The 9,334-nt window shown below is 44.4% G+C and overlaps 1 long non-coding RNA gene across 1 annotated transcript; it reads left to right on the top strand.

Moving 5' to 3' along the window:
- The first annotated feature begins 2,439 nt into the window (after positions 1 to 2,439).
- Positions 2,440 to 5,327, top strand: LOC114221192 (uncharacterized). The gene is made up of 2 exons (XR_003611698.2): positions 2,440 to 3,703; positions 5,058 to 5,327. It is a non-coding gene; the product is annotated as an uncharacterized LOC114221192 (long non-coding RNA).
- Positions 5,328 to 9,334: the final 4,007 nt, after the last annotated feature.

The following is a 9,334-nucleotide window of genomic DNA, read 5'->3' as shown; positions in this document are numbered from 1 at the left end:
GGCCTCTCCACAGTTCTGTTTCTTTCTATGTGGAGAGAAGCAATTAAAAAAATCACCTGCTAAAACAGATCTTGGATGCTTGTTTCCTATTTTCTAAAAGCAGGTTGGCTATTTTGCCCTTGAGCCTTAAGAAATGTTGCTGATTGGCTGTTTTGTTATTTTTTAATAATATATGGCATGTATCCAAGTAAGCATTCCGATGACCTCGACAATAAAATGTGCTTCTTGGCTGCAAGGTCTGTTGGGGGATGGCAGGCTGCCGGCCACTCATACATCATTTACAGGCGGCTGTTTCAGCCAGGCCGGTGTTAGTTATTGTAAATGAGTGACAGTCCCTATAACTCACCTGTAAGCCTTACTCCACTGGCCTAGGGCTTCCTGGATCCCCCGGCCCCTGCACCCCACGTGCTCCTCCTCCTCGAAGACCCGCACGCACAGACCCTCCCGCGCTCACTGCTGCCCGCCCGGACTCATCAGGACGTGGAGCTACCTTGTATGTGATGGACGATAATTAGGTTTCAACTGCCTTCTGATGCAGAAATACACACTATTAGAGCACAGCCATTTCGGCTCCTGCAATCTTGCCTCTGAAAGGGTATTGATTCACTCTTTCACATTTTTAAAAGGTCATGGCAATAATTCCATCTGAACTGTGCTAAGTGAAAATAGTTTGTAAAAATAATATGGTTGCTTCTTCGTTCCATTGTAATTGAAAGCCACAATGGCTTGTTTTTTTAGTATATTTTAATTACATGTGTCTCTTTTTCCCATCTCACCCTGATGAAGTGTTTGTAAAGTTATAAAGCAGGCAGCCCTCTGTGTTATAATGTCTTCTGGCTTTTTGGCCAAGAGGACTTTTTTGTTTTCCCACTGTGTAAGGTGAGGCCTCACCGAACACTGGGGTCACGCTGCCTTCTTAATTGAAGAACTAAGAAGAGAAGACGTGCACCTTTTCCCTGGCACTGTCATCTGCCTGCCTGTTTTAATAAGATTAGAATACATTGGCTTTGGTGAACAGGATGCTGAATTTGCTTACTTTCTGCAAATTTCTCTTGTAAGCTAGACAGTCCTTTCTGGGTTGACTGAAAAATATTATTCTCAATAGTTATCAGACCATAATAAAACGAGTTTATTACAAGAGCGCAGAGCTCCTGTGGTGTAGCCACCCTGGCAGGTGACAGGAAACTCTGAATGCTCTAGCATAAATTACTAGAAAACTCAGGCTCCAGTTTGAGACTTTCCCCTACATCTTCAGCTTTTCCGAGGTGAAAGAATTGTCAAGTGCTTGAATCGCACGTTTTGTCAAAGTGGCCGATCCGATTTTATGCTCTGAGCCACTCTGCGGATGTCTCCCCTTTGCGGGGGTGAGGGGGTGGGGGCGGGGGAAGGAAGCCTCAGCTGTTTCTAATCTCAAAAATGAGCCCGTCATTGTACTTGCAAACTAAGGGGCATATTCTTATCCTGAGCATGGGGATTTACGCACATAATTACCATTAATGCTAATGGCATTTATGTCTGTACGGCCCCACACATCAAGATGAGAATATATTTCCATGTCTTCACGCTGTGAAAGTCCATTTAATATCATTCATTTTACAACTTATTTTTTAAGATGCTGTCCATATTCTGTCATGGCGTACATATGCCTAGTTAAAAGTAAATGTGGGGAATATTGGAAAGAGATGGGATGGCTGCACTTGTTCATGTAGATGAAATATTGTGGAACTCAAATCCATTCAAACTCTTTAAACACAATGCTCTATTCGGCCTTGAAACTGCTAGCACACTTTTCGTAGTGTTATAAATTTGTCAGCCTAATGGGACATTTTGTAGATGTTTTCCTTTTTAAGTGCTTTAGCAGGAGTAGGTATTCCATTGATCCAAAAATTCAGCTCAGTGTTTCGTTTCTTAGAGATGGGAATCATACATTTAATGTCTTCTCAGAGATTAAGTGGTGGATGGTGCCCTTCATCTCTTCAAGGAAAGAGAATTCACTGCCCACCGAACTCTGCTCTCTTCTAGCCTCCGGGAACATCTCCGGAGCAGGGCAGGGTTTGCAGCTGGAGACATCAGTGGTCATCAGAATTTGAGGTGGTTCTATCTCTTCATTGATTAGACAATTGTCTTTATACATCAGGCCCAAGAGCCTATTGAAGGGCGTCTTCACGTCTATGCTGGCCAAGCAAATTCAGATCCAGGTCTTGATTTATCTGTCCTGGGACCTGGACCATTACGAAAATGATGGATCTATCTCACCTGTCCAATCTCTGAAACCTTGACTTTTGAGCCAACCCAAAGCAAAAGGGTTCCGTGTTTAAAGCATAGACATATGGGGACAGGCGTGCCGAAGTCCTTCCTGAGAGGTCTCTCTGGGTCTCCTCCGTAGGAATAAAGTCTCCTGGTGGGGGGGGGGGAGTGGGGGGAAGAGAAGAGCTTCACAACACATCTCAGAGGGCTGCACAAAGGAGCGAGGTCACTTCTGAATGAGCTAAAGATGGCCAATCGTGGCTGGCGGGGTGGCCTCAGGCACCCCACTGGACTTCTCCGAGCCTGTTTCCTCATTGATAACATTGAGCAGGATGAATACTGAGTGATTTACTGCCTTAAAATTGTACAACCAGTGCCATGTTGTATTTGGCTTTTGTAAAGATTAAGACTATGGTGAATTACAATTATTAACCAAAAGGAGACACTGGTTTCCAAGGGATTATGCAAAGAAGGAGGTGAGACTCCAGAATATCAGATGTCTTGACACAGTACTCTGGAGCTGCAGGTAAAATACAGTCCCAGAGCCTATTCCCAAGTCCATCCCCCGTCCTGATTTCTGGTTGCTTTGCATTCAACTTGGTCACTTGACTCTTAACAGCCGGGTTCCCCCAGCTGAGCTGTCAGTGGCACTGACATTAAACCTCAAGGGGCAGAAGGCAGTGGGCACTTGCCGAGGAGACAGTCCAAACACTAACATCTTCCCTAGCATGACCAAACTGGCTGGCACGTATTGCTTTTCCTTACCAATCACCGACATTCTCTGGGCATTTTCCTCTGAAGGTCGCCATCTCTTCCGTTATACTGATCACAGAACTCTTGTTAGCCTCACAGACATCGCCCTCCAAATTCCCTGGATTTTAGTAATGTTTTGGCTTTTTCTCTATGCCCTAGAGCTCTGCTTTGTCCATCCACAGCCCCTCCACTCTACACTATGACAGGTAGTTTTGAAAAATTACATTACTCCGCGCTATTATGTTATTCTCGTGTTTAGAAATAGGGCTTCTTTAGCAGTAGTTCAACGCTTATCAGGCACCTGCTATGTCTCAGCATCGAGCAAGGGCCTGGGCACCAGAGTTAAATGAAACTCTGTCCATGACTTCTAGGGCTCCATGAGTTCACATCTGCATAGAATTTAACAACCTCAAAAGACTTCCGCATACATTTTCTCGTACGCTTTGCACAATTTGGAGAGATAAGCCTAGCGGATGATATGTTATTTCCATTTCAGGGGAAAATGGAGACAGAAAGACGAGCTGGGTTGCTCAAGGTCCCCTGGATTAGAAGTATCGAGTGCTGCCCCAGAGTCAAGTCTCCCACCCCGTCTCTCCTGCTCTTCCCCGGCCACCCCGCGCCTACTCAGAGCCACAAGTCAAAACGGAGGTGTCCCTGGGAACCCTTCTCGGGTGTTCCGTGTTTCTGAGATGCCTCCAACGCGGTGAGTGAAAGACTAAAACAGGGGCCATCGTGCTTCGGAAAGGCTGGCAAGGGGTCGGAGCCAAGTTCATGCCTTGCCTGTTCAATTCGCACCTCCTTCAGGCGCCGAGGCAACAATAGTCCCTTTACTTCCAAACTTTCCAGACTCACAGTTGTGTACTTTTTTGAACTCACACCGTTGAAAAATATCAAGGTCAGAACATGATTGAAGAACCTTCTTCCTCTCTTTTAAGTTGCCACGCTTATATGATATTGTTTTCCACTAAAGAAGGTTCTCTTAAAAATGAGGTTGAGATCCCTAAAGAAATTGCTTCAATCAGCAGCAGGGCTTAATGACTGTTAATGGGAAGTGGAGATAGGATAGTAAGTGTTACTTTGATTAATAAGAGAACTGCAGAGAATTTAAATTGTGCCACTGATGGATTATTTTCTTCAAGCTTGATAAGCACTTCTCATTTGTTCTTAAATTTGGTCAATACTGTTAAAGGCAGCAAAATGAAGTATAATTAATTCTATTATTGCTGCTCAGACCAAGAGTTACTAAGAAACAGATTATGATGCAGGCGACAGCAGAAATCACGGTGTTGACAGTGTGACGCTTTGAATACCTGTCATTACTTGTTAGCCTAAAAGAATGAAAAAAATACTTCTGGATCCTGATTTTGAGATACCTAACACAGAGTTTTCATCTGCGCATGTCCCACTGACCTCACACAGGGAGTAACCAAACAATGACCAACTGACACTAGAATGATCCTGCTTTGGAAAGACAGAGAGTAACTAAAAGATTGGGATCATATATCAGTTAAAACATTAAGAGCGGGATGCTCTAATCACTAAGAAAATGAGATATTGATTTGATGTTGAAAGAAAGCTTTCCATATTTCCTCTTTTTCAAAGATTCTGCCCCATATTATGAACCATGCTTTTCTTTACCTTTGCTATGCATTTTTTTCAGGACAGTGGATAAACAGATGGCATTCAGAGAAATGATATCATTTTTGTAGACAATTGTGTTTACTCGGAGTACTAATGCCAAGGATGGCAAGGAATTGGACTCACATCTTCCCTTTTTTTCTGAAAACAGCAGGCTGCACCAGTGTTTCCTGAATAGCTTTTTCTTCTCTATCACTATTAGTTTATTTAAGGGCCACAAATGACTTTGTGAGTCATGTTAAAAGTCGTGCCTGAATGTGGATTGATATGTACTCAGTCTTACCTACTGGGTTTCAGCTTCTTATTCAGTGATTCTTATCCTTTGTAGTTCATTCTCCAGGGCATCTCTGGTTCATTCAAGGAGTGCTTCCAAGCCTTAAAATGAAAATAAATTAATTCCACTTCATGTTTTTTTAAAGGAAATAAGCGATGTGTCAGTCCGGTTTCACAGAAGCTACCAAATAACCGCAGGTTTTTACGGCTCCAGAAAGACTGCAAATCAGACTCCCACTGAACATGCGTCCTTCTGTTCACCATGTCTGTTTCCACATCTTGTGCTTCTTCCAAAGTGTGTAAAGTCACTGGGCGAGTAATCTTGGGTTATTATAAAACCTAAGGGTGGTGGGCTCATAGTGCAGTTATAAAGTTTCCCTGAAGTTCTAATTCCGTTATTAAAAATGTAAACCTTATTGGGCGCCTGGGTGGCTCAGTCGGTTAAGCGACTGCCTTCGGCTCGGGTCATGATCCTGGAGTCCCGGGATCGAGTCCCGCGTCGGGCTCTCTGCTCGGCGGGGAGTCTGCTTCTCCCTCTGACCCTCTTCCCTCTCGTGCTCCCTATCTCTCATTCTCCCTCTCTCAAATAAATAAATAAAATCTTTAAAAAAATGTAAACCTTATCTATTATGAATCGAGGACTAATTGTCTTGCCCAGATGTCCCCTAAACATAATTTCTAAAGATGGGAAAATTATAGGAAGTGCATTTTAGACCAGAATGTGAAAGTCAAGCTCTTCTAGAAGTCATTGGCCGGAGAGCTTATTTTTGGAGATAGAGCACATCTGAGAAAGAGCCAGAGCCAGCCGCTGCCAGAAGCCCAGGTCCTGGAGTTATTTCTGCCTCTGCTAAGCACTGGACAACCTTGGATGAGTGAGTCTCTCAATCCCTGTGGGACTAGGTTCTCTCCTCTGTAAGGTGAAGGGTTGGCCCAACTGATCTCCTACATCCTTTCATCCTGGAAAATGCTGGTCTTTGAGTAAAGCTCAAGCATAGGATGCTTACACGGTCTTTTTAAAGCTGTTGGCTCAAAATGACGTGGTCTGGGCAGATACTAGAAACACCCACAGTGCTTCAAGCTCACGATCTTCTAGGGTGGGTAATTCACTCCGCAAATGAAAGCGCCGCCCCCCCCCCCCCCCCACTGCCCCATACCAGTTCCTATGCTCTGTGCTAAAGACAGAATGGTGGGTCTGCCTGGTGTGTCTCTGCCTTTGAGGCACTTACATGCTAGTGGGGGAGGCAGGCCATGGCAAGGGTACAAACCCTCCAGTAAGTAGGGTCCTTTTCCCATAAGTGTGTTGAAGACATGCAAACCAGAGAATGTTTGCGTGATGAAACGGGGTCAGACATGGCTCTCTGGCAGGGGGAAACCAAGAGTGAGAAAACTGAGCACCGGAGGGAGGGTAAGTGGAAACATGGGAGGGGTGATTCAGCCTGCTTGCCTGCATGCTTAAGGCAGAAGGAAGCAAGGTACTCATCTGCCTTGTCTCATTGCCTTGTCGGAGTGCGTTTCTTTTCTATTATGTATACTTGCAAAGTGCTCTTTTTAATTCAGGAAACAAACAAGCAATGGAAAGATTGTTTCCATTGCTTTTTATCCAGAGCTTCTCACCTTTAGCAACTCAAGTACTTTTGACTTTGGCTTTCCAGATTGCTGCAGACAATTCAAGTTTAAAAACTTCAGGCTGGGTTATTTCCATTCATACTGTATCTCTGTGTTTGCCCATAGAGTCTGGTGCAACTTACGACTTTAGAATTACTGTATAATGCTCAGAGGTGTGAAACGCCATTTCGAGTAATGCCTTCCTTCAGTTAATATAGATAAATATTGATGGCAGGCAGCAGTAAAACAAGTCATTAAATTCTTCACTGCAAGTGTGTCCCACACATTGCTGGAAGCTACAGAAATCACACCAGGCTCTGAGAGAACCACTGCATATGATTAGAGAGTGCTCACATCCCTGGCTTCCTCCTTCCGAACTGGAAAACAAGGGAGTGTGGGTGAGGCACGGTACCGACGTGGGAGAGCGGGGAGTAGGGTCGGAATTACGCTGCGGGTCTATTCTAGCCGCCCTTTCTTCTGCTACCACCCTAATGAATTCCTGGGTGAGCCAGAAACCACTGAAAAATGGCAATCTTGGCAAATGGGAGCTCTGGTGCTCTGAAAACAAAGAAACTTTAAATCTAAACTGGTAACCCTATAAAAGCAGCTCAAGATTTGGAGGGGCAGTGAAACCCCCTCCTCTGCTGCTGTTTCCATTATTTGACTTCAGCGTCTTTGCGGCGACGCGGAACTTGGCTTGGGTCACCTCGAGGCGTGGAGGGGCTGGCTTCAAGGGCCAGATAACATGTCTGTTGCTTGAGTCCCCAGGATGAAAAATGAAGGAAGCGCTTCCTCATTTTATAACACCATCCTTAAGGGTTCCAGCCTGGTATAGATTTTGAAGCTCCACAGTGTGGAGTATCCTTTCTTCAAGGTGTTTTTAATGGGCTCTGGGCTGTCAAAGACACCGCTCTGATAATGAGGCTGAGCCCCTGTGAGGAGAAAGCTCTGTAATGAGGGAGGAGGACAATTTGTTACAGTTATGTGGTTACTTGGCCATAATATCTTTTTGAGGTTTATTAAATCATATAAAATTTCAATTTACACTGTAATATTCTCTAAAAGATGGAGCACACAGAAGTAATAAGTATGACAACATTTCTTTCATTTATGAATCGTATTGTTGATGGTGTTAACACTGCCGCATCCAGCAGCAAGATTATTTATGTCGGGACAGTAATTTTCTATCTCCAATTTAATTTTGTAAAAGTTAATTACAAATTAGAATAAAATGAATGCAGTTATGGAAGGCAGCGAAATGCTGAGATAGGATGTTGTTGGGGGAAAATATTTACTTAGGCTGTTCCTTGTGGAGATCATTGTTATGGAAACCCAGTGGCTAACATGGCTTTTGGCACCCCACACCACCCATTTGTTGGATGAAGAAAGGCCCTTGGTTTTATCTACTAGGAAGGAAATGGACTGTCCTGGAAGGAACACAGGGAATCTCAGCAGTCATTCTAGGGAACCCCCTTCCCCTCCCAGTCCAGCGGCTGGGGTCCAGACGGGTTACAGTCACCCAGCAAGGTCGTGACAGAATGAGGACTAGAATTCAGGTCTCCTGACACCAAGTCAGACGACCTTCACTTCACTTGAAGGTGGGTGGATACTTGTGTCTGCCTTAAAAAGTGGCGAAGGGCGGTTCGAGGAGGCACAAAATGTCTCCAAATTTCACCACAAGCCAAGCAGTGCCTAGGGAGAAGGCAAATTGAAACAGTCGGGGGCCTTCTCTTCCCCTCTCCTGTTGAACTCTTTTCCCATGTTACCATTGGTAACAACCAAGTTCCTCCTCCTATAGACTTTCTACCAAAGCAGAAGAGCCAGATACAACGGCGCAGGCACGGCTCCAGTCAGCCCTGACCACCCCGCCCCCCGCCCCCCGCCAAGAGTGAAAGCAGGACAGGCGACAGAGACCGGAAGCGGAAGTGAGAGAAGCCCCAGGCCCCCGGGGAAGGAAACCCCGGGTCTTCATTTACTTCCCAGGCACTTCTCCGCGTGCACTGTTCCTTGTTCCCCTGGCCTTGCTCCCCTGCGTTTGTGCCTTTCGCTGAGAGGGCAGGTGGGCTCAATGACACCCACTTATTTCCCTCCACATTCGTTCCACTTTTTCCAGTCAGACGATCTCTTCCCCCTTCCCTTCCTCACCACCGAACTTGAACGATTTCCGCGCCTGCTGAAATATCAAGATTGACTTGCTAGGTGAAAGACTTTTATATTTAGTTTTTAATAGAGCAAAAGTGACTCTAAATTTGTTAATATTCTTTAGGTTACATAGGACAAATTACAGATAAGTGAATCAGTAATGAAATTTGTAATGAGAATTTCTCAAGTATGAAATGTTGGCGCAAGGAAAGTTAATTGCGGGGTTTTACAGCCATTATAGTTTGTATCATAAATGCAAAAATGACTAGGGCCATTTAATTACAGTAGGAACACACTAAATTTTTATGGAGTGCCATTTTGTTAAAGAGGTACTCGGAGCATTAAGAGCAAATACCATCCTAACAGTGGGTCCAGGTAGCTTTTGCAACATCAAATAAATATGCTATTGCTACAAAATTGTTCCTTAGATACTATAATTGACATGATGACTAATGAGATGGGTTTATTCTCACAGCTTCACATACTCAATTTACAGTGTCTGAAAGTTATTTTTTCTGCCATCCGTAGACCTGGAAGGAACCAGAAAAATCCCTCTTGGAAAACACTATCTCTGCTGCTTCTCTAATTAACCTTCAAAAATGCATTTTAAAATATAGAAGTTGGTGCCTGGCATGGAAATTGGATTGTCTCAGGAAAAAAAGACCCAAGTGCTAAT

The sequence above is a fragment of the Eumetopias jubatus genome, unplaced genomic scaffold (genome assembly GCF_037043125.1).
Source record: "Eumetopias jubatus isolate StellerSeaLion01/CBP00866 unplaced genomic scaffold, mEumJub1_p1.0 scaffold_14, whole genome shotgun sequence".
In the NCBI taxonomy this organism is placed as follows: Eukaryota; Metazoa; Chordata; class Mammalia; order Carnivora; family Otariidae; genus Eumetopias; species Eumetopias jubatus.
Note: the sequence above shows the minus strand (reverse complement) of the source record. Positions and strands in the feature narration are given on the sequence as shown.